The sequence below is a fragment of the Myxine glutinosa genome, chromosome 5 (assembly GCF_964187855.1).
Source record: "Myxine glutinosa chromosome 5, kmMyxGlut1.1, whole genome shotgun sequence".
NCBI classification, from domain to species: domain Eukaryota; kingdom Metazoa; phylum Chordata; class Myxini; order Myxiniformes; family Myxinidae; genus Myxine; species Myxine glutinosa.
Genome location: NC_136265.1, coordinates 121841820 through 121865916, shown reverse-complemented (window position 1 = coordinate 121865916; position 24097 = coordinate 121841820). Strand labels below are relative to the sequence as shown.

The 24097-nt window shown below is 48.7% G+C and overlaps 1 protein-coding gene and 1 long non-coding RNA gene across 4 annotated transcripts in view; one reads left to right on the top strand and one right to left on the bottom strand.

The window, feature by feature from the left end:
* MMS22L (MMS22 like, DNA repair protein) overlaps nt 1-24097 on the top strand; it is a 377026-nt gene that overhangs the window by 177765 nt on the left and 175164 nt on the right. The gene's annotated exons all lie outside the window — the stretch shown is intronic.
* The window catches only part of LOC144892364 (uncharacterized), a 162698-nt gene that overhangs the window by 108652 nt on the left and 29949 nt on the right, over nt 1-24097 (bottom strand). The window lies entirely within an intron of this gene.

Below are 24097 nucleotides of genomic sequence, written 5' to 3'. Positions count from 1 at the left end.
CCAAGACTTCCAGGAAAGAAGTTGGAATTTCAAACAAGGTGGATCTGGGGTGAATTAGCGGGGGTAGAAAAGATCAAGGTTTTGGATGGGGGAAGATAAGAGATGGTGGTGAACAGCTGTTTTAAAGACCTGGAGGGAGGAGTGGGATTGAAGGGAGTGAGGGAGTTTGTTCCAGAGGCGGGAGAAAAGAGGAATGAAAGAGTGAAGGTGAGCAGAGAGCCGAGATTTCGGCAGTTTAACCATCAGAGGGTTGCTGGCAGATCTTGTGCGACCTGTAGGAATATTTGGGGGACAGAGCACAGAGAGAGCTGGGGGTGCAAGGCCGGAGAGGAGTCGGTAGAAGACAGAAAGACCACCTACCTGCCTGCGGTGAGTGAGTGAAAGGCCCTCAGAGATAGCTTCATCGCGGGAGATTCCAATAATTCTGAAAGCTTTGGTTTCAACAGCGTGAAGCCGAGCTAGGTGTGAGGCAGGAGCACCGGCCCATAGGGGAGAACAGTATTCCATTGAGTTGCGGATGAAAGCCTTGTATGTGGTGAGGAGCTCAGGTGTGCCGAGGAAGGACTTCGCACGACAGAGGATGCCCAGTCGGCGACTGGCTTTGGAGGCCAGCTTGGAAATGTGGTTTTCCCAAGAAAGATCATGGCAGATAGTGAGACCCAAAATCTTGAGCGACAGAACTTCTTGGAGAGGATTGTTGAGAAAGTAGATGGGAGGGTTGTCCAGTCGATCTTTTCGGAGAGACATAGTAAGAGTGTGAGATTTGTCAGGATTGAAAGACATGTTCCACTTGTTTGACCAGTCTGTGATTTTGTCCAGGTCTTCAGAGAGTGAGGAGGCAGCAGACTGCCGATCTGAGGGAAGAGGAATGGAGCGGCAGAGAGTGGAGTCATCAGCAAAGAGATAGAGAGGATTTTCGAGAGAGTCAGAGAGATCATTGATGAAGACCACAAAAAGCACGGGGCCAAGAACACTGCCTTGGGGAACTCCAGCCTGAACAGGAAGAGGAGATGAGAGAAACCCATTCAGGGCCACACGTTGACGACGACTAGAGAGGAAGTCCGCCAGCCATGCGTGGAGATTTCCATGGATACCAAAGGAGGAGAGTTTGGTGAGCAGAGCGGGGTGCCAGACCGTGTCGAAGGCACATGATATGTCGAGGGAGACAGCTCTAATTTCCTGTTTGGCATTGAGGACCTCCATCCATTGTTGAGACAGCAGAAGCAGCATGTCCAGAGTAGAGTGACCTGGTCTGAAACCAAATTGATGATCAGAGATCAAGCCATTGGAGAAGAGGAAAGATTTCATATCCGAAGCAATGATGGATTCCATGACTTTGCTGATAATTGGGAGAAGGCTGATTGGTCTGTAGTTGCTAGGATCTGTTTTTGCACCTTTTTTGTGCAAAGCGGTGATGTTGGCTGATTTCCAAGCAGATGGCAGTTGACCTTGAGCAAAAGAGAGGGTGAAGAGAACAGAGAGAGGGTGAGATAGAGCAGCAGAGCAGGATTTTAGGACCCGTGGGCTGATGCCGTCGGGTCCAGTTGCAGAATCAGAGTCGAGGGTTGACAGAAACTTTTCCACCTTGTCAGGAGGAAAGGACACGGAGTCCAGGAGCAGCAGGGTACGACTGGGTATGGTGGGTACAGAGAGGGATGGGTTTGGGACACAAGATTTAGAGGCAAACACAGAGTTGAGGCATTCAGCTTTTTCACGTGCGGAGTTAGCTGTGTAGCCGTTTGAGGTAAGGGAGGGGATGGAGGGGGAACAAACACCAGAAACGGATTTGACCAGACGCCACCAGGATTTGGAAGAGGGAGACAGATAAGAGAGTTCGGTCTTGAGAACGGAGAGATATTGTTTCCTGGCTCTCCTGAGGGTGGACACACACTTGTTTCGGGCTTTGTGAAAGGAAATGAGATTTCCTTCCGTTGGATTTGCTTTCCAGGAGACGAAGGCAAGTTGTTTCTGGGCAACAGCCTCACCACAAGATTCCGTGTACCATGGACGGGAGGAAGGGTATGACAACTGAAGACGAGATGGGATAAATCTGTGCATGAGAGAGAGCAATTTACTTTGGAAGAATTCCCAGGATGAGTTGATGTCAGAGGTGGTAGAGATGGGAGACCAGTCCAGATGATTGATGGCTGCTTGAAGACCGTGCCAGTTGGCCTGAGTGAAATGCCAGACTCGTCGACGCTGAGCAGGCTCCCTGAGGATGGTCAGAGAGATGTCCACTTTAACAAGGACATGATCAGATGATCCGATCGGAGCAGAAGAAGAGCAGCAGACATTTTCAGGGAAGTTAGTCATAACCAAGTCCAGAAGAGAAGATGTTCCGTTGACTGAGATCCGGGTCGGGAAATTGACAGATTGTGTCAGTCCCAGTGAGTCGCAGAAGTCCTTTGCTGAAGAGCCATGGCTGGTGAGAGAGGTACCCACACCCAGCCAACTGGCATGTTGACAATTGAAATCACCACATATGAGGAAGAGAGAGTTGGGATGAGTAGATAGAAGTTGGTCCATATCATCAGACAGCGAGATGTAGATGGAGTCATCACTGTTTGGTGGACGGTACAACACACATATGAACAAGAGGTGGGAGCGAAGGGGAAGCCGTAGCCAGAGGTATTCCTGGGGGTGAGGTGGAGAGAGTGCAGTGCAGGGCGAGTGAGGAAGAGAGTTTTTGATAAAGATAGCAACCCCGCCTCCAGGACGAGGCTCAGGTCTATCATACCGGAGGAGGGAGTAGCCCGGGAGAGATACTATGGAATCAGAGACATCATAAAGGAGGAAAGTTTCTGTTAAGCAGATCACGTCTGGTTTGACAGAAGCAACCTGTATGGAGAGATCAGTTAAGTTTGAACGAAGGCCCCGGATGTTTGAGGTCCATACCGTTAATGAAGAGGAAGGGGGAGCATCAGATACAGAACAGGGGGGAGGAGGGGTAGGGTAAGATGTGGAAGAGGTGGAAGAGATAGGGAGAGCTGTTGAAGGTGTGTCAGAGATTTCAGAATAGCTCGGAGAAAGGGAAGGATGGGGCGGACAAAAGGTTTGATGGTGATTGGGTGAGCCACAATGAGGTGTTATTTGAGGAGGGGGAAGAGCGAGGCAGAAGGTTGGGGGAGATGGAGGTGAGAGTTTGAAGGGGGAAGAAGCGGGGAGGACGCTTTGAGGAGGGGGAGTGAGAGGGGGGAAATTGAGAAGCAATGAGGGTGGGGAGATTTGAAGGGGAGGGGTGAGGGGGGAGTTTGGGAGGGAAGGGACAAGGGGAGGGATTTGAAAGGGATGGGATATGGGGGAGATTTGGAGGGGAGGGGTGAGGCAGGAGTCTAGGAGGGGAGGGGCGAGGGGGCGTCTTGGCGGGGAGGGGTGAGGGGGTAGTTTAGGAGGGAGGGGGCAAGGGGGGAGATTTGAAAGGGATGGGTGATGGGGAAGATTTGGAGGGGAGGGGTGATGGGGAAGATTTGGAGGGGAGGGGTGAGATTGGATTTTTGAAAGTGTACGATTTATGGGAAACGAACATTTTTTGCAAAATGAGTTTCTTGTGACCTTCGAGTTAAAAATACGTTTAAGGACGCTGGATGGAGGATGGAGTGCAGGAGAGTTTAGGGAATGTAGAAAAAAGGCACTATAGGAGATGGATATTTTTTTTGGGATGAATTGATTTGGTGAGCAAGTCGAAAGCAGCCTTTTAAAGAAGAAGAAGAAAAAGGTGTTATAAAATATGACGGAATACATAACTTGAGGGGAAAGTGTAAACATTGAAGGTTAATGAGTGAAAACTATCTGGGGAAATGGGGGAGAAACACGTGGTCGAAGAACGAACGAACGAATAAGAATGAATAAACGAATGAGAACAGAGAAGGAAATGTTTTTTTTTTTTTTTTTTTTTTTTTTTTGGGAGTTGAGATTTACACAAGGAAGTAGGCTATGGGTGAAAAGCCTGGGAATACAGAGAACGAAAGTTATTGGATCACAAACGACGGACCGCTGAGAGAAAAACAAAGCCTCAAGGTTGTACAGTGCACACTGTACAAGGCCTCAAGACACGACACGGCAAACAGACGATCAATTTATGAAAGATAAACACCGAGAAACAACCAAAGTTGCACACAATAACTTCACACACCGAAAGATAAATACAGTTTCGACAAATTGTTAATTTTAAGTGGAGTTTTTACATCTCAGGTGAGAGAGAGGTTTGTTTGTTAAATTACTAGCAAATAACACGTTTCTAATAGCAACTTCCACCTGGTGGCGATATACGATATACATTTACATAAAGATAATTGAAGTCCCCCTACCCCTTGCCCCCCCCCCCCTCCCAACCCACCTTCCCGATCACTCCAGGCTGCTATTTTTTTTCTTCAAACCCCATAACCTTCTCGTGCATCCCACGAATACAACCACCAGTTTTCAACTCATTTTTGTAAAGCTGTTCAGTTCTCGTAATGTTCCCACTTCTGAGAACCCTCTGTGTGCTGACATGCGAACATTCTGAACCTGCATGTTTACCCTGCTTATGTACATCGAGCTGGGCTTATTATTTCTGTCACATGGTCCATGCTAAACGAAACCATCTGACCTTTCCTAAGGTATTTCATCTCTACCCCCACAAACGTAACACAGTCCCCTCCGGAACCGTAGCTCCTGCACGGTTCAATGCAGGCGTAACCATTCCACCCTTAACACTTACCGACTCACACCTAATTAGCCTATGACATAAATTAGGAGGAGCTGTGAGAAGCGAGCCGAAGCTAACTTACCTGTTCTTACCGTTCTACACCCCTTAAGTAAACCATTTAAATATTTACAAAGCTTGGGTTCCTCGCTCCTAACTCCTGGGGTGGGCAGAAGATGTCAAACACACAAAACCTACCTTACTGACAAAACTTATTCAAAAATTCAAAAACATTTGTACAACCCCCAGCTAAAGACTACGTTCCCCAGTGGATGCCACAATGCCCAACGTTACCTGAGGGGCCTTCTCAATTGACCCAATTTTCCGTGGGCCCTGTCCTTGTGGCACAGGTTAGTGACATGGATCGGTGGATCCTCCCCCACACTCACACACATAAACCCAATCACCAAAAGCACTCATTCCAACCCTGCAAGACCATGGCATATCAATAGCTACACACATGTGTGATCCTCAATTAGGCAGCGGAGAGGAACCGTACAACCAAGATGGTGGGGGAGCTTCAGGCTATGGTGCCCACAGTCCAAAAGCAAGTCACTCGACTTCATGACTTCTTCACCCCCACCCCCCTCAACTATCATCCCCTGCCAGCCAAACAGCTCCTATACCCTCTGGTCGCCCAACCAGACAAGACAGGTTTCCGATTCCAGACACCACCGGCTGCCAGGGACAAATTACATCGGTGGGGGGTGGGGCGCAGTCACTGCTCCGCCAGAGCTTGATCCATTCCTGCTGATGCACACACCTTCCCCATCCACAAAATCTCACGTCATTTCCTCCCTCGCTGCCATTCAATTATCAAACGCTGTAGTGCAAAAAGTTGTCATTGTGTTCCTACACTGACATGGCCTGCTTACATGTATTATAATTCACATTCACACTCCGAGTACAACTCAACTTTCCTCATGACAACACAAAAACACAAAACCTTTTACACATATAACAAACACCACCCACACGAGACTTTGTGGCACACAAACAGATCCACTTACCAACCGTAAGTCACTCTCACCCGTCCCCACTCCAATTTACGATGTCCCAATTTAAGCAAGAACCAAACACCTGGGACGGTACACCTCAAGGCACCTTACCTTATGTGCAGGTCATCGCAGGTTGGTCGGGTCAAAGAGTGTCATCCACCACACCAAGTTTCCAATTTATCCCATGGGGCCTTTCAATTTCCCCTAAATTTCTGCTGTACTGGCAAGCATATGAATCCTCCTCCGGTGACCTCTACTACATGACTATACTTGGCTTTGACAGCTCCGCCCTTTACCGTGTGGGGGCTATCCGATAAGTTGAGCAGCTGAACCGCCAACCTGGCCCACGAGTGTCCACAAGGGTGCGACCCACCATCAATCCTTCGGCCCCCTGTGAGGACCACGGCTCCACTAGCCCAAGCTGGCCAATGTGGTGAACACCTGCTGCCAACTCCGCCATTCCCAAGGCCTCAGACCTGGGAGGCACGTTCACAGTGCCTGGCATCCACACAGCCACGTCCCCTGCACCTCCATGTCATCCCCCCAGTCCGACCAAATGCAGACTCAGTGCCCAACCATATGACCTCGCCCAAGGTCTAGTTGACAGTCATGTTCCACCAGGAGACTCAATCCCAGAAGATACAGGCCGCACACCTCGGCCACCCATACCACCACATTGACCTCCAGACTGCCTGAAACTCCATCCCTACAGCTGTGTAGTCCCCTCCCAACACTCCATTCCATCATGCGGCCCAATATTGGAGTCGTCACCACCGTAGCCATTTGAAGGCCGTGTCCTGCTTACAATTTTGTCCCAGCCTCCAATACTTTGATCTAACACAATTGGATTATTAATGGTGTCACTGTCCCGTGTCCACCATGGCCTCACAAAATCTCCCCATAATTCTACATCTAACTCTCAAATTACCCATGCCAATTTTTCAAAAATTCACTACTTTTACCAAAGAAGGGTGCTTCTCCATACACTTGCCAGCCGAGCATGGCCCCATATGCTCGTTCTCGTTCTAATTTCCCAATTTATTCCCAATCAAACCCAGGGCTCTCTTCTCAAGCCGAGTCAACAAATCACAGCGGAACATCTGTGGAAGACGATGCTCATACCATCATGTTTCACAGATGCTCCTACCATCATGTTCCACAGATGCTCCAATGGTTATCCTATGGGCTATGTTTGTATCTGTCCATGCGGATCGACCTGCATCCATAGATCAGCACATCATGGCAGGTCATCACATGCTGGCTGTCCCAGAGTCTCAGTGAGAGGCTGCCAGGCCGCATGCCTGGGAGGTCACCACAGCAGGGCCTTGTTGGCCGTTCGTGGTGCCGCTATGAAAGCGCGGCCCACAACACATCCCCCTAGTGGTCCTCATGGTGTACCCTGCTAGGTGTCCACGAGTGGCCACCTCGGCCCCCCCGGAGGTCTCAAGCCCCCTCCAGAGTCCGGCGACCCTACCAGCCCAAGACACTCGCTTGGACAGCACCCCGATGGACCCGGGATGCCACACTCCACCAGACTCCCCTTGGGGCCCGGGTCGTACCACGACACCCGTTGTCGGACCCCACGTCCAAAAGCTGCCAGCGCAGCCCCCCAGCTTCCTGGCACAATCCAATTTAGAAGGGGGCATATTTTCCACGAGGCTGACCCCAATGACCTCTCCTGGTCTGAATTCCGCAGCCCGGGGACCAACTCCCTCCAAGGCTGCTCCAAATCAAATTCCCATTTAAATTTTAATTCAATTTGAAATTAAATTTTAAAAATTTGCATGTCCAACCGCAGCTGCAGGTACCATCCCTTTTCGGGTTTTTCTGTCACTCCCTGCAGCTGTTTCAAATTCACTATGGGGATTGCTTTTTCCAAAGCTCTATTTCCCGACTCCTCCATGGGCCAAAACACCCCCTCAGCTGGGTGCTCAATTTCGGAACCTCCTGTGCCCAAATAGGGTTTGTGGTGAGGGTCCCCTGGGTCACCTTGATCTCATCCTGGAGATGCTTAACGGACCGACTCACCTTATCTCCCAGACTCTGTTGGACTCCAGAAACCTCTCCCTTGACATTGTTGTCCAAAGTCCTCAGCCGCTCCTGTACCATTTTATTCACTCCATCCCCAATCAATTGTGGCCCCCCCACAGATCTTTATCTACCAACACCTGCTCTCCCGCTTACACGGGCTTCCAATTATTTCACCTCTTGCCCCAAACCACCGCCCTGGTGCTGCAAAAGTACCAATTCCTTCCTCTGCTGGTGCATTCTGGCATCCACACAGGTCCGATAGCCTTAAAGGTCCTCATTTACCTTGCCAATTGTTTCATTTGTTGCTGCAATTTTGTCTTCCAACTTTCCCCCCATTCCTCCCCCCCCCCCTCCCCTTCCCACACCTCCTGCCCCCAAGCCCTCTCCCTCCCACACTTCTCCCTGCTCTCAAATGTTGTGGTTGTGTGCTTCCCCTTCTCTCCCCATCTTGTCTTCCGCTCCCTCTTTTTGTATATTTTGTTTGTCTGGTTGATTTGTTTGTGAAATAAATGTTAGCTCTTTCACGAGCCTCGATTCAGTATACAAAAAAAAAAAAGACAGCCTGGGTATTACCCTCTTTGATTTTAAATACCATTTCCTCCTTTTTTGACTCAAATTCTATCCCCATTGCTTTCTCCATTTCCCCAAATTTAGCCTCCAATTTTGTCTCCAATTCTCCCAGTCTGTCCTTAATTTTTATTATGCATTGTCCCCTCTATTTTATCAATTCATTCCCCCAGTTCTTGTGTTATTTCCCAAATTTTGCCTTCCTATTGTTCATTCATTTCCCTCATTTCATTCCTTTGTTTATTCATTTGTTCATTCATTCCCTCAATTTTGTTTTCTAATCGTTCATTCATTCCCTTCATTTCTCCCTTCAATCCATCAATTTTGTTTTCCAATCCCTTCATATTACCCTCGATTTCATCAATTTTGTTTTCCATTCCGTTAATTTGTCCCTTCAATCCAAAATATCCCCCCCCCCCAATTGCTCCTTCAATTGGTCACCCATTCCCTTCATTTGTTCCATTAATATTTGTATCCAGACCTGGTAGGGCAGCGCACCTGTTCCCTACGTCCCAGGCTCCCTCATTGGGGAGGAGGGTGGACTAATGCTCGGGACGGGGGAGGTTCCAATCCTACCCTCATAAAACTCTACCTCCGACCCGCTTCCTTGCACTTGGGAACCTTCTCGCTGCTCCTCCATTCTGTTCACGTTCGCCATTACGTGACGAGAAGTTTTTCCACGGGCGTGCATAATCTCCTCAGAAAACAAAACAAAAAATTATTTTAAATTTGACAACGCACTGCTTTGCGCTCTTTCCCGACACCAATCAACTAAAAATTTGGACACCCCGGTACTATAATCAACCCTCCCTCCGAGAGAGAGGTGATCGTTAAAAATAAATAAATAATTGATTCGAAAAGTTGAGCTTTATTACCGCTCAGTGAGTATCGGCCTCGCACTCCAGATTTTGCGTTTGCGGGTGATAAAATGCGACCTGTTTTTTTATTCGCGGAAAAGTGTCCCACAAATTCGTGTTTTCTTTTTCTATTCGCGGCTGTGTTTTGCGAAATCGCGGTTTTCTTTTTCCTATTCGCGGCCGTGTTCCGCGAATTCGCGGTTTTTCAGGGGCACAATTTTTTTTTTTCATGTGCTGCTTGCTTGAGACATTTATAAAACCCATCTTTCACCAGCCATGCATAAAGCAGGTGGACATACGCAAAAAAACATCTAATATGAGCTGCGAACTTGACCTGCTTCTGCAGCCGTTAGCTTGACATACCTGTATGGTACCGTATTTACAAAACCCATCTTTCACCAGCCATGTATAAAGCAGCTGGACATACGTAAGCAAAAAAACATCTGCGAGCCGCGCGCATGATCTGCTTAGATATTCACTGCTGTGTGCTTGCTTTTTCATGGCTTTTGCGGCCGCGAATGTTAGCCGCACTATAAGCGAGCTTCGCGGGATATCCCACCAGATGTGTAAACTATCCCACCAGATGTGTAAACAAGTCAACACCGCGAGTTATTGTCCGGAACACCATGTCCGGAATGTTCACATGGAAAGGATGAAGAAGACTCTCAGAATATGGATCGAGGACAACACTTAGACAAGGGACTTCATGCTGAAAACCATGATGCTGAACCGTTCCCTAAACCCGCTCACCGAGGACGAGTTGGAGGCCATTTCAATGGTTTCCGAGGAGGAGGGAGAGGATGAGGGCAGTGATGACGAAGAGGTGCCGAGGTCCAACCTCACAGTCCAGTTTTTGGGTGAGTTGCTGCAGGATATGCGGGCAGGGTGCAAGACCCTGACCCAGTCATGGAGAGGTACCTCAATTTCAAGAGGGGCTTGGATGATGTGCTGTTCCCATACAAAGAGTTACATCAAAATGTTGGGCAATCTATGAGGCAGCTCTCCATTACCTATTTCTTCAGCCCTGCTCCCAATACCTCAAGACCATCAACACCCTCTCCTGCCTTCCTCTCAGCGTCCTCACCAGCGTCCTCACCTTCTTCCACCTCTCCTGGATCTCCCTTAGTGCACAATTTTGCTGCACCATCATTTGGGTCGCCCTCAAAGTTCAAGGACTTCATGGGATTTAAATTCATCACCATCATTATCATCATCATTTGAAAGTTGCATGTGTTTGTAAAATATAAATTTTAAGCGGTACATGATGGTGTTGTGGTTTTTTTTTTACTTTCACGGCATGGTATGGTTAAGCACTTTTAATAAATTGTAAGCACATTCCTTCAATAAATTGGAAATGGTACCTGGTGTTGGAATTTTTTGTGAAACTAATCTTGGGGGAAGGGAGGGGAGTGATGGCTGAGGAAAGGAGTGGGGGGGAGTGGAAGGGGCAGGGGAGGGAGAGGTGAGGGCAGGGGAAGGGGAAAGATATACTACATATACATCTTTTGTTATTTTGGGGTGGTGGCGGGGGAGGGTGGTGGCTTTGACAGGACCCTCCGTTTTGGGGAAAGGGGGAGAACGTGAGTAGGAAAAATTTACCTGTGCAAAGAGTGCTTTAACCACAGTGTTGCCCAGGTAAAAAAAGGAAATTGTAATACCCTCTGCCACCATCACCAGGTGGTGCTACACAGTACAGTACACATTTACATAGATAATTTACGCCCCTCTCCCAGTCCCCCACACCTCTGCATGAGGCCGTGGCCACATAGCCTATGTTACCCCCCAGACAAAGTTGTATTTGTATTTGTACCCCAAGTAAAGTGCATAAGCGTTTATAGCTGGAGTAACTGGTGTTGCTCAAGTGAAAAAGACACATTAACATATTTGAAATGAGGGCAAATAGAATTGAAAAGCAATTACATCCAAATCGGAATCCATCACAAATGTCAAATCATCATTTTACCTTTTCATTGAATAAATGCTGGTGAATGTACCGTAGATCAAGTTTCTGACTTAAGTTTGACGTTCAGTAAGAGGAAGCCTTCCCACCAACTTCGACCGTTTCCAGAATTGTTTGATTTATTTGTGGTCAAATGTCAGTGGTAATTGTTTTGTATTTATTTATGTGAATGTGTACTTGTATATAACTGTCATTAATCAAAAAGGTTTTGGCACTTTAGAGTGGAAAAAAAACCAACACTTAAAAAAAAAAAAAATTCCCCCCCACCCCCCTCCGAAAACACTCCCAAGCAATCACTGATGAACCTCTGAAAGTTTGAGGAAGATCCGTTCAGCCATCTCTGAGAAAAATGGTGACACACACAGACACACAGACCAACGGCTTTCTTTTAGTGTGTGTGTGTGTGTGTGTGGAGGGAGGGTTAGTGTGTGTGTGTGTGTGTGTGTGTGTGTGTGTGGAGGGGTGTGTGTGTGTGTGTGTGTGTGTGTGTGTGTGTGTGTGTGTGTGTGTGTGTGTGTGTGTGTGTGTGTGTGTGTGTGTGTGTGTGTGTGTGTGTGTGTGTGTGTGTGTGTTATACACTACCGGTCATAAGTTTTAGAACACCTCAATTTTTCCAGTTTTTATTGAAATTTAAGCAATTCAAGTCCAGTGAATAACCTGAAATGGTACAAAAGTAAGCAGTAAGACAGACAGACCATTATAACCCTTAAAAGTGTAGGTCTTTCCTTTAGAGAAATTGCAAAGAAAAAGCCAAGGTGTCAGTGAGTACAGTTTCCTACACCATCAAAAGGCACTTGGAAACTGGAGGAAACTCTGACAGGAAGAGGTCTGGCAGACCCAAAGGCACAACAGAATCAGAAGACAAGTTTCTGAGAGTCAACAGCTTGTGTGATAGGCGGCTCACAGGACAACAGCTTCAAGCACAGCTTAACACTGGTCAAAGTAAGCAAGTCTCAGTTTCAACTGTGAAGAGAAGACTTCGAGCTGTAGGTTTGACAGGTCGAGTGGCAGTAAGAAAGCCATTGCTGAGATGGCAAAATAAGAAAAAGAGGCTTGCCTGGGCCATGAAGCACCACCAGTGGACTACTGAAGACTGGAAGAAGGTCTTAAGGACCGATAAATCAAAATTTGTAATCGTTGGTTCATCACGCAGGGTTTTTGTACGCCGTCGAGTAGGCAAAAGGATGGTTCCTCAGTGTGTGACACCAACTGTCGAACATGGAGGAGGAAGCGTGATGGTCTGGGGCTCTTTTGCTGGATCCAGAGTCGACGACTTGCACAGAGTGACTGGCACCCTGAACCAAAAGGGCTAACACAGCATTTTGCAGCGCCATGCAATACCCTCTGGTATACGCCAAGTTGGTCAGGGGTTCATCCCACAGCAAGATAATGACCCGAAACACACCTCCAGGCTATGTCAAAACTACCTTCGAGGAAAAGAACAAGACGGTCGGCTTCAAATCATGGAATGGCCAGCACAGTCTCCAGACTTAAACCCCATCGAGCTAGTTTGGGATGAAATGGGCAAAGGGTGAAAGCAAAGCAACCTACAAGTGCAACACATTTGTGGGAACTTCTGCAACAGTGTTGGGAAGACCTTCCCGAACAATATTTGATTTCCATTGTAGAAAGAATGCCACGAGTGTGTTCGGCGGTTATATCTGCAAAAGGTGGCTACTTTGCCGAGTCAAAAATTTAAATTAAATTTTATTAATCGAAATGATTCTATGATTTCTTTTTTATCTCCAATTGGTTATTTGTTCTATGCTTAATTTCAGAGTACATTGAGACATAAAACTGGGTTCGAATCCTGTTCGATCGCTGAATTAACGCCAGGGGGGTTGACTCAGCCTGCCATCCTTCCAAAGGCCGGCAAATTGAGTACCAGCTTACTGGTAATTCCCTGTGTGTCAAGAGGCGACTAACAGGGTTGGTGGCAGGAAGGGCATCCGGCCATAAAACATTGCTTCAAAAAGGGGACCATGATTCCCGAAAAAAGGCCAACCTCTGCTCTGCGGGGAAAAATGGCCTCTAAAGGTGGTTCTATTGAGACATAAAACTGCATAAATTTCAATAAAAACTGGAAAAATGTAGGTGTTCTAAAACTTTTGACCGGTAGTGTATATATATATATTGTTGCGGATATGAGGATGGCATTTTTCTTTATTGTATTGTATTGGAAATTGTTGTGTAACATTGTTGGATATGGCCCCTCCTGCCTCCAGAGTTGTGTAAAGATAAAAAGGGCGTCTCGGTAGTTAATTCCATAAACACCACATTGCAGGACACGATAAAACCCTTGTTCAGTAGCTTATATCTTATTATGTGTTTTAGAGTAAGGCCTTGTCTTCCATTAGAATGACACTCCATTGCACCAAGTGAAAGAGATAGATTCCCTTCATTCCCATTCCCAAAAAACCTCCATTTCCCCCTTTCGTCATTGCCAAGCCTCGATTGGCAATTACATCCCCTCCAAAGCCGCCATTGGCCACGAGGCAGGGTTGGGGAAGAAAGGCGGGTCCCCACCTTGTCAGAGAGGGGAGGAGTGAGTCAGCCCCACTCAACCAACCACAAACAAGGGGTTGGACTTCGAGAGGGTGTGGCAAGAAAGATCAAGGAGGTTCGCAAAGGTTGAGGGGCGGGGCATATATAACCCGCTGCGGGACGTTCCCCAAGCAGATGAGTTCTGAGTCTGAAAAGAGACGACCTTCAGAGAGACAAGTGCACAAGGAGAGAAAGACGCGTCAGACAATTTGGGAGAAAGAAGGGGAGGACCCAAAAGAGCCCGAGACGTGGAGCGACAACCAGCCCCGGCCGTGTGCAGCGAGATACGCGTGCCGCCGTCGCCCTGCTCGCTCCCAGCCTGACGAGGCCCGGCTTGCTGTGCGCCCTGCCAAGCCTTCCAGCTTGTGGTCCGAGCTGAACATTCCTCCTTCCAGCCAATCCACTCTACAATTCCCCGCGTGAGTCTGTGTCTTCGTTTGTTCTGTCCTGGGTATTAATTAAGCCTGTTAGGTAAGCTAGTCATTTGCACTGTGTCACCTGCGTCTCATGTCCCCTGTAAATAATCGTGACTGCTCTTTTTGCTTATGTGCGTGTAAACAATAAACCCCGTTACTCTTCTGTACATCTTCTTCTTTCTCTTTGCATTCGGTCGCTTTAGAGTTTTCCCACATTGAGTAGCTGTGGCGCGATACGGCCAACGTCTGGGTGAATCGGGTGAGTCGGGAAAAAAAACTGTTCGGCCGCGGTTACCTCCGCTCGGTAAAAGTAACATCTAATCCGCGGACCGTAACAAATTGGTGTCGGGGAGTGAGATACGGACCCGAAGCGCGCTTAATGCGCTCAAAGTTACGAGCTGCTGGAAATTTGTGTTGTTAAGCAAAACACGAATTTTGAAATCGCGCCATGGCTGGTCAAGGCGACGGGATGCTGGTGGGTGAGCTAGAGGAGGGGTTAGGAGTAACCCAGGATCAGAGGGACGAAGTAGAGGAGAACATTGGCAATGTGGTTGAGGGGGTATCAGGTGCACAAAATGGCGCTCTCGCGCACGAGGTTTCAGGCGCGCAAAAAGGCACCTCGGACGAGTGCGCGGTAGCCGAGCCCGCTGTATCAGCGGGCTTTAACATGCAGCCGATTGACATGCAGGCCCTCATTGCGCAGCTACAGGCAGCTGTACAGATGAGTATGGGAGACCAAATTGGAGGTTTGAAACACAGTATGGGGGTAATGGGGAACCGGATGGATGCTCAGAGTGAGCAAATGGGGAACCGGATGGATGCTCAGAGTGAGCAAATGGGGAACCGGATGGATGCTCAGAGTGAGCAATTGGGGGTAATGAGGGACGAAGCGAGGGGCACCGATGAGGGATTAGAAAATTTTTTTGAGGGGTTAGACAATGGGATAAAAGAGGTAAAGAATGGGTTAACGGGGGTGTAAAATAGAATGGCTGCCCAGGAGAATCAGTTAGAGGGGGTGAAAAACGGGTTAATGGGGTTAGAAAATAGAATGGAAGGCAAATTGCAGGAAATAGGGGAGCAATCCGCCCGAGAAATTAAACAAATGGGAGAGCAGATAGAGGAGGTGAAAATCGGGGTAGAAACCAAACTGGATGCCCAGAGGGATGAATTGGGACAGATGAGGGCGGCATCTACAAAAGAGAGGGAGGAGATGAAAGAGGAGATACGACGAGGTGTAAGTGAGGAGGTCTCGGGGGTACGCGAGGAGGTAAAGCGAGGTGAAAAGCGTATGGAGAAAGAAGTGAGGAATAATACGGCGAGGTTACAGGGGGGAATAGAGGGTCTGACGAGGGGAGTAGAACAGCTGACAGTGGGACAAAAGGAACTAGTGGACCAAGTGGAAAAGAACACTGCAATAATCGGGGGGTTAAAAGCGACACAAAAAGACATTAAGAACGAATTAATAGCGACACAGAAGGAATGTCAGATGGTACATGAGGGGTTGACGAAGAAGTCGGAAGAGGTGACAGAGGTAATGGAGACGAAGGACCGGCAGGTGAGGAGGCACATAGAAACGGTCAAAATAGCCTTCGAGGACGAACTTGAGGAGACGCACCGGGAAATAAAAGAGGTGAAGCAAAAATTAGAGGAAGTGGAAGAAGAGGTGAGTGAAATTAAGAAGAGACGGACAGAAACTAAGAGAGAAATACAGGAGGAGGTAATGGAATTGGTACAAGGTCGGTGCTCAACTCATAATGGTGTGCTCACTAACCAAATAGAGTTTGCAGGTGGTGAAGGAGGTGTGGAGACGAGGTGCCAAGGTGAGTGGCGATATACGAGGAAAGGTATATGATGTGAGGGGAGCTTCAGTCAGCTTGGGGGTTGATTTGGATCCGGGTGTTCGTGAGAGGCCGTTGGTGAAGTGTGCGACAGGTCTGGTGTGCGAAAGAGGAGGGGTGCGAGAATGTCTGATGCTGGGGTGTGTGAGGAAAAAGTGCGCGCCGAGGAGTGAGGGTGCTGTCGAGAGTGAGTCGGTCGTGGCGTGTGTGCGAGGGGGCACATGGAAGCGCGGTGTGGTGAGTGTTACAGAGGATGTAACGAGAGAGTGTACACCTTTGGTGAGTGTTACAGAGGATGTAACGGGAGAGTGTGCGCAAGAGGGTGCGCGAGAAAGGTGTGTAACGGACGGGTGCATGAGGAGAGAGTGCGCTGTCAAGAGTAAGGGAGAATGCACGCCTGTGGTGAGTGTTACAGAGGATGTAATGGGATAGTGTGCGCAAGAGTGTGTGCGAGAAAGGTGTGTAACGGACAGGTGCATGAGGAAAGAGTGCGCTGTCAAGAGTGGTGGTGGAAGTAGTGAGAGTGACACGGAGCATGAGTTGGTTGTGACAGGTGAGAGAGGATGTACACCTGGAATGGAAGGATGCACACCTGGAATGGTAGAGCGTGTGTGCGAATGCACACTGGAATTGGTAGTGAGGCACGTGGTTGGGTGTGCGAGTGAGAGCACACCTGTGATTGTCACAGAGGAGGTGACCGAGGAGGGGGCGCGAAGAGGTGTGTTGGTGAGGTGTGCGAACAACGAGTGTGTGCAAAGGTGTGAGGTGGTCAGGTGTGTGACCAAGTCTGTGAGCGAAAGAACGAGTGCAATAACGAAGTATGCGGGGTGTACGGGCGGCGTTGGAGCATCGAGCTCAGTGAGGGTGAAAGGGGTAGCGTATGCGTGTAAGCATGCAGGTGAGGCATCGACGGTAACCGGGTTAGCGGTTAGAACGACATTTAGCTGAATCGGGCCCTCGGTGCGTGCCGGGTTTCGCGTGCCGCGAGGACCAGCGGGGATCCGAACCACGGCGGGTTCGAAAGGACCGCCGTACGCGATCCACGCTGGGCATCGCTTTGAACGGCCGCGTCCGTGCTCCACTAGGCGGAGCGGGCAGCCCGATAGGAAGGGTCGTCATGGCGACCCCTTTTTGTTGAGACGTTCCGGCAGGTCGAGATCGGGCCATTGGACGGCTCCGTGCCGAGGTGGTGCGTGGGATCTCGGCCCGGGTAAGCGTTCTTCCCTGCACCGAGTGTCGGACGCATCCAGCCGCCGGCACCAAAGAACCCGCATTCATTGCTCGGCTGTACGAAGCCGAGCTTTCGAAGTGAATTGGCGCACCGAGAGAATCTAGTAAGTAGACGGGTGATGAGGTTAGTGTTTTGGACCCGAAATTAGAAAAACAAAATTTGATGATTGGCAAAGGATTGGCAGAGTGATGATTGGCAGAGGATTGGTAGAGTGATTGGCAAATTTTTGATTTGTTGAATTTGGACGAGCAAAATTTATAGTGGAACGTGCCCCATGTGATGGGATGGCCAATCCACCATCCCTCACAGCGGGGGGCAAAGGAGCACTAGTTTTATGGGGTTTCTGGCAGTGAAAACTAGCCCTGGAGGGTTAGGATATATCGTGTGTAGGGACCTAGAAGATGACATTAGGTAACGGTAAGATTAGTTAGTGACAAGGATACCTGTAGTGGGGACGCAGGTAGATTAGAGTGGATGATAACGGCGTGGTATGTGCTTAGTTTAAAGGGAAGACGGGGAGCACTAAGTTAGCAGGGCAACAGGTAGTTTAGATGATGCCGTGTGAGTGTTGGAGGTGTATCCAGAAGTGTATTGTGAAAAGTGTGTAAGGAACAGGTGTGATTGCACAGGTGTGCAACTGGACAGGTGTATGGAACAGTGTTTGAGTGAGTGATCGTGAGATGAGTTGTGTTGACCAAATGGTCCAGGAAGAGGAGGAGGGTGCAGGTGGCACCAGGTGTGAGTGCACAGGTGTGCAACAACAGGTATGGAGGACAGGTGTATGGAGAATGGTTGTGTGGGATACCTGGAGTGTGGAATATATGGAGTATTGGAGTGGATGGTCGTGGAGTGAGTATGGTGGAAACGATGGAGTGGAGTGGATGGTGCGAAGGTGTGAATGGGGGAAGGATGGACCCCCATCACGAATACCCGGGGAGGGTAGTGCAAGTGTTAGGTAGAGGGTATAGGTAAATTGTGGTTGGATATTGGCATCTGTGGTGCGGGTGAAAGAATGGAATATGGATGGGTGCATTAGTGTTGTGGAAATGGCTGGGCGTGTAGCCTGTTAGTGTGTGTAGTTGGTTTGGGCACTCCACCACTGTGAGGATGTCGGCCAGGTGAGGCCGCAGGTGGGCTCTGGGAGCCAGTAGTTGTTGTGGATGGGGCCCGAGGATCCGGAGGACGGACCGGGTAGCCCAGTGCCCAGTGCCAGAGGGCACCGTGGGGTGACAGAGCCAGGAGGGGCCTTCCCCAGTTAGATAGGTTAGGGTGAGGAGCTAGGTAAGCTCGGGTGGCAACTACAGTGGTGGAGGTGTGCAGGTGGGTAGGACCTGCTGGGAGAGCTACACGTCACAGCCCAGAAATTGTGCAAAGGGCACCGGGAGATGAATCGGGGGAGTGAGACCCCAAATTGAGAAGCACCACAGTTTGGTCAATGGGAATTGGTTTTTAGAACCCATAGTGTAAGTTGGCCAATGGATTGGCAGGGAAAGACCCCGGGTAGTGTAAAGGGTGTTAAAGTCATTTAGAGGATAGTTAGGATTGAAGTCTCCTCGCACCATCTACATGCACTCACCTGAGGTAAAGATGACGTACCTCCACACCATGCCATGTTTTGTTATTTTACTGTGCAAATGTTTTGATTGTGAGACGCATCATGACGTGGGTGTGACATTGTGCTTGATGTTCCATCTCTTCCTCCTTATGAGGATTGATGATGAATTGGGTGATGGCAAATTTTGGCTAGAGGGATTGTGGAGACGAATTTGGTATAGGGGAAATATGGGGAGACGTGACAGTAGCGACGAATTGGTAAATGTGTAGATTTTGTACATATGGGGTAAGGGCAAGGGTAGTGTAGGTGACAGGGGGGTGACGTACGGTAGGGACGAGCTTTCTCACTTCGCTCTCCGTACGCATTTCGCCTTGCATTGCCTTGTTGATGTGTACCCTTGTGACCTTACCCCTCGCTCATCTGTCTTGTCCCCCCTTTTTGTCTCCCACATGAGGACCTGAGCGCCATGGGCGCCGAGGGGAGCGTGCGTGAGTCCGCCATTGTGCGCCCGGAACTCCCAGAACCAGCTGTCTGTATCGATGCACCACATTATGGACCACATGTCTGTGGCCGAGCACCACTGATGGACCCCATGGGTTGGGGCATGGCCCCTCTGCTGGAACCGGCCATGAGGGCCCGAAATCTTGCTGGCGGACCTTGGCCACAGGGCACCGATGCCCCACAGGTGAACCACACGTAGTCGGCCCTGTGGGCCATAAATAAAGAAAATAAATAAACATGGACACGTTTAGGTGCATTTTATTGCAAATAGGCCGCCAGCAAAGGAAAAAAGACAACTGGAACAAATAATAATAGCCAGCAGAGGGAGCCGAAGAGCAAGAGATCACCTGCAGGGTTAGGGGTTGTTGATTTATTTTTATTGATTAACTGTGGTGACTGCACCGATTGGTGCTTGAGGGTGTGTTGGTGCGTTTTGGGTGCTTTCATGGTGCATTGATGCAGAGCAGACTGTCTCCCCCCCAGAAAGAACAATTACAGGTCCTGGGTTAGTTTTGTAAATAAAAGTAGCGTCAATTGTAAATAATGCTCCCCACCGTCAGTGTGTAGTTTAAAGACCATTCCGCAATTCGGTTAGCTGTGGGCGTGAGTCTGTTAGGCAGGGTGCAATGGAGCAGCGGGACACATTTATTTATGTTTTAAAACTGTCGCACTCAGGGTCAGGTTAAAAGTAGAGGGAACTACACCTACGTGTCACACTAAATAAAAGTTGTAGGCCCGGTACGTGCCTAAGAGGAGGAGGGTGCAGTGTTGCGGATATGAGGATGGCATTTTTTAAATTGTATTGTATTGGAAATTGTTGTGTAACATTGTTGGATATGGCCCCTCCTGCCTTCAGAGTTGTGTAAAGATAAAAAGGGCGTCTCGGTAGTTAATTCCATAAACACCACATTGCAGGACACAATAAAACCCTTGTTCAGTAGCTTATATATTATTATGTGTTTTAGAGTAAGGCCTTGTCTTCCATTAGAATGACACTCCATTGCACCAAGTGAAAGAGATAGATTCCCTTCATTCCCATTCCCAAAAAACCTCCATTTCCCCCTTGCGTCATTGCCAAGCCTCGATTGGCAATTACATCCCCTCCAAAGCCGCCATTGGCCACGAGGCAGGGTTGGGGAAGAAAGGCGGGTCCCCACCTCGTCAGAGAGGGGAGGAGTGAGTCAGCCCCACTCAACCAACCACAAACAAGGGGTTGGACTTCGAGAGGGTGTGGCAAGAAAGATCAAGGAGGTTCGCAAAGGTTGAGGGGCGGGGCATATATAACCCGCTGTGGGACGTTCCCCAAGCAGATGAGTTCTGAGTCTGAAAAGAGACGACCTTCAGAGAGACAAGTGCGCAAGGAGAGAAAGACGCGTCAGACAATTTGGGAGAAAGAAAGGGAGGACCCAAAAGAGCCCGAGACGTGGAGCGACAACCAGCTCCGGCCGCGTGCAGCGAGATACGCGTGCCGCCGTCGCCCTGCTCCCTCCCAGCCTGACGAGGCCCGGCTTGCTGTGCGCCCTGCCAAGCCTTCCAGCTTGTGGTCCGAGCTGAACATTCCTCCTTCCAGCCAATCCACTCTGCAATTCCCCGCGTGAGTCTGTGTCTTCGTTTGTTCTGTCCTGGGTATTAATTAAGCCTGTTAGGTAAGCTAGTCATTTGCACTGTGTCACCTGCGTCTCATGTCCCCTGTAAATAATCGTGACTGCTCTTTTTGCTTATGTGCGTGTAAACAATAAACCCCGTTACTCTTCTGTACGTCTTCTTCTTCCTCTTTGCATTCGGTCGCTTTAGAGTTTTCCCACATTGAGTAGCTGTGGTGCGATACGGCCAACGTCTGGGTGAATCGGGTGAGTCGGGAAAAAAAACTGTTCGGCTGCGGTTACCTCCGCTCGGTAAAAGTAACATCTAATCCGCGGACCGTAACAATATATATGTATAATTGTATATGTATATATGTATATATGTATATATGTATATATATATACAGTGCATATCAAAAAAAAGGTAATCCGAATTCAAGGAGTTAATATGCAAAGGTTATTTAGTTTGGCAATTTACATGTGGTTTACCAATTATGAGGAGATCCTCAGCTTTCCATTGATGCCTTTCATGCATCATTGCTGTCACACATGACCGAGTACATGTTCATTGAAAATGACAAATTCAAATCGCATTTTTACAAGTTTGGCTAATCGGTGCAAGACAGTTTTAAATGGGCGCATTACTTGTCCACTGCCAAGTTGATTATGTAAAATTGTTAAGCTGGTCTGGCTTAATTTGTGGTTGTCGTTGTCGGTTGCGTCATCCTTTGTTTAAGATGGGTATTTAAGATGGGCCTACAGTGTATGGGTTTAGAGACAGTCTGAGTTCATTGAAAAGATGGTTCAACTTACGACTGAACAGCGGACCTTCGTGGTTACAACCTTTCACCAAACGAAGTTTCCAGCAAACTCGTGATGCATTCAGGGAACGTTTCCCAGAACGGGAGCCTCCAGCAGCCAAAACCATCTGGGCGAATGTTAGAAAATACCAAGAGCATGGCACTAGCCTCAACCGCAACAAGGGGAATTCAGGTAGGAGGCGCACTGGGCGATCGGAAATGAACATTGCAGCAGTAAGGCAGCAAGTTTTGGAGCATCCTAGGGATACCAGCGCAAGACGAAATGGGACGGGATTGCCTTCGGCAACATTCAACCGAATCACAAGACTGGAGCTCCACCAACATCCATATCGGATTCACATCCGGCATCAACTTAAGCCAGGGGATTTTGCCAGGAGGCTGGTGCTTGCCAGATGGTTGATAGCACGTTGCGAAGCAGATGTCAATTTCCTGCGGTATCTCGTTATCGGCGACGAAAATGCTTTCACCATGGACGGCAAGGTCAATACCCATAATGTTCTTGAATATGCACCGACAGGACAACCCCCGGAATTTAATTTTGACACCACCATGAATCGACAAAAGTGGACTGTTTGGTTGGGACTTTGTGGAAGTGGTCAGTTGATCAGACCATTTTTCTTTCAAAGGAATATCAATGGTAACAGGTATCTGCAGATGATCAATGATGAAGTTTTACCTCAGCTGGAGGAGAACTTTGAGCGACAGGTTCGTGGTGTCTTCAGATATCTCTGGTGGGCCCAAGACGGCGCCCCAGCACATCGTCTTATTGCTGTCTGAGATCGACTGAGGGAACTCTTTGGAGACCGAGTGATCACCCTCAACCATGCAGTGGAATGGGCGACAAGGTCACCTGACCTCACACCATGTGATTATTTCCTTTGGGGACATTTAAAGAACAAGGTGCTCGTAACTCCTCCCCATGATCTTGACGAATTGCAGGGCCGTATTCGACATGAAGTGGATGCTTTGCGCAATGACCCGGCTATGGTGAGACGAGCAGTTCAGGGCATGCTCCGCCGCTGTGAGCTTTGTGTTGAAAGGGGAGGTGGACTTGTTGAAGGTGTGGGTGCATAAAGGCCAATCATTCCTGAGAAAAGTTCACATCTGACGTTCATTTTGCACCAATTATACTGACATGCATCGATTAGCCAAACTTGTAAAAATGTGATTTGAACTTGTCATTTTCAATGAACATGGACTCGGTCATGTGTGACAGCAATGATGCATGGAAGGTATCAATGGAAAGCTGAGGATCTCCTCTTCATTAGTAAACCACATTTAAATCCTTTGCATATTAACCCCTTGAATTCGGATTACCTTTTTTTTTGATACGCACTGTGTGTGTGTATATATATATATATATAGAGATTTTCATCCTAACGACTTTGACTTTAACACACTTTACACTACCCGGGGTCTTTCCCTGCCAATCCATTGGCCACTTACTCTATGGGTTCTAAAAACCAATTCCCGTTGACCAAACTGTGGTGCTTCTCAATTTGGGGTCTCACTCCCCCGATTCATCTCCCGGTGCCCTTGCACAATTTCTGGGCTGTGACATGTAGCTCTCCCAGCAGGTCTACCCACCTGCACACCTCCACCACTGCAGTTGCCACCCGAGCTTACCTAGCTCCTCACCCTAACCTAACTAACTGGGGAAGGCCCCTCCTGGCTCTGTCACCCCTCGGTGCCCTCTGGCACTGGGCTACCCGGGTCCGTCCTCCGGATCCTCGGGCCCCATCCACAACAACTCTACCGGCTCCCAGAGCCCACCTGCGGCCTCACCTGGCCGACATCCTCACAGTGGTGGAGTGCCCAAACCAACTACACACACTAACAGGCTACACGCCCAGCCATTTCCACAACACTAATGCACCCATCCAATCACCATTCTTCCACCTGCACCACAGATGCCAATATCCAACCACAATTTACCTATACCCTCTACCTAACACTTACACTACCCGCCCCGGGTATACGTGATGGGGGTCCACTCTTCCCCCATTCACACCTTCGCACCATCCACTCCACTCTACAATTTCCACCATACTCACTCCACGACCATCCATCCCAATCCTCCATATATTCCACACTCCATGTATTCCACACACCTGTTGGTGCACACCTGTGCACTCACACCTGGTGCCACCTGCACCCTCCTTCCTTCCTGGACCATTTGGTCAACACAACGCACAATCACCTTCTCTCACTCAAACACTGCTCCATACACCTGTTCAGTTGCACACCTGTGCAATCACACCTGTTCTTCACACACTTTTCACAATACACTTCTGAATTCACCTCCAACACTCACACGGCATCATCTAAACTACCTGTTGCCCTGCTAACTTAGTGCTCCCCGTCTTCCCTTTAAACTAAGCACATACCACGTCATTATCATCCACACTAATCTACCTGCGTCCCCAGCTACAGGTATCATTGTCACTAACTAATCTTATCGTTACCTAATGTCAATCTCTAGGGCCCTACACACGATATATCCTAACCCTC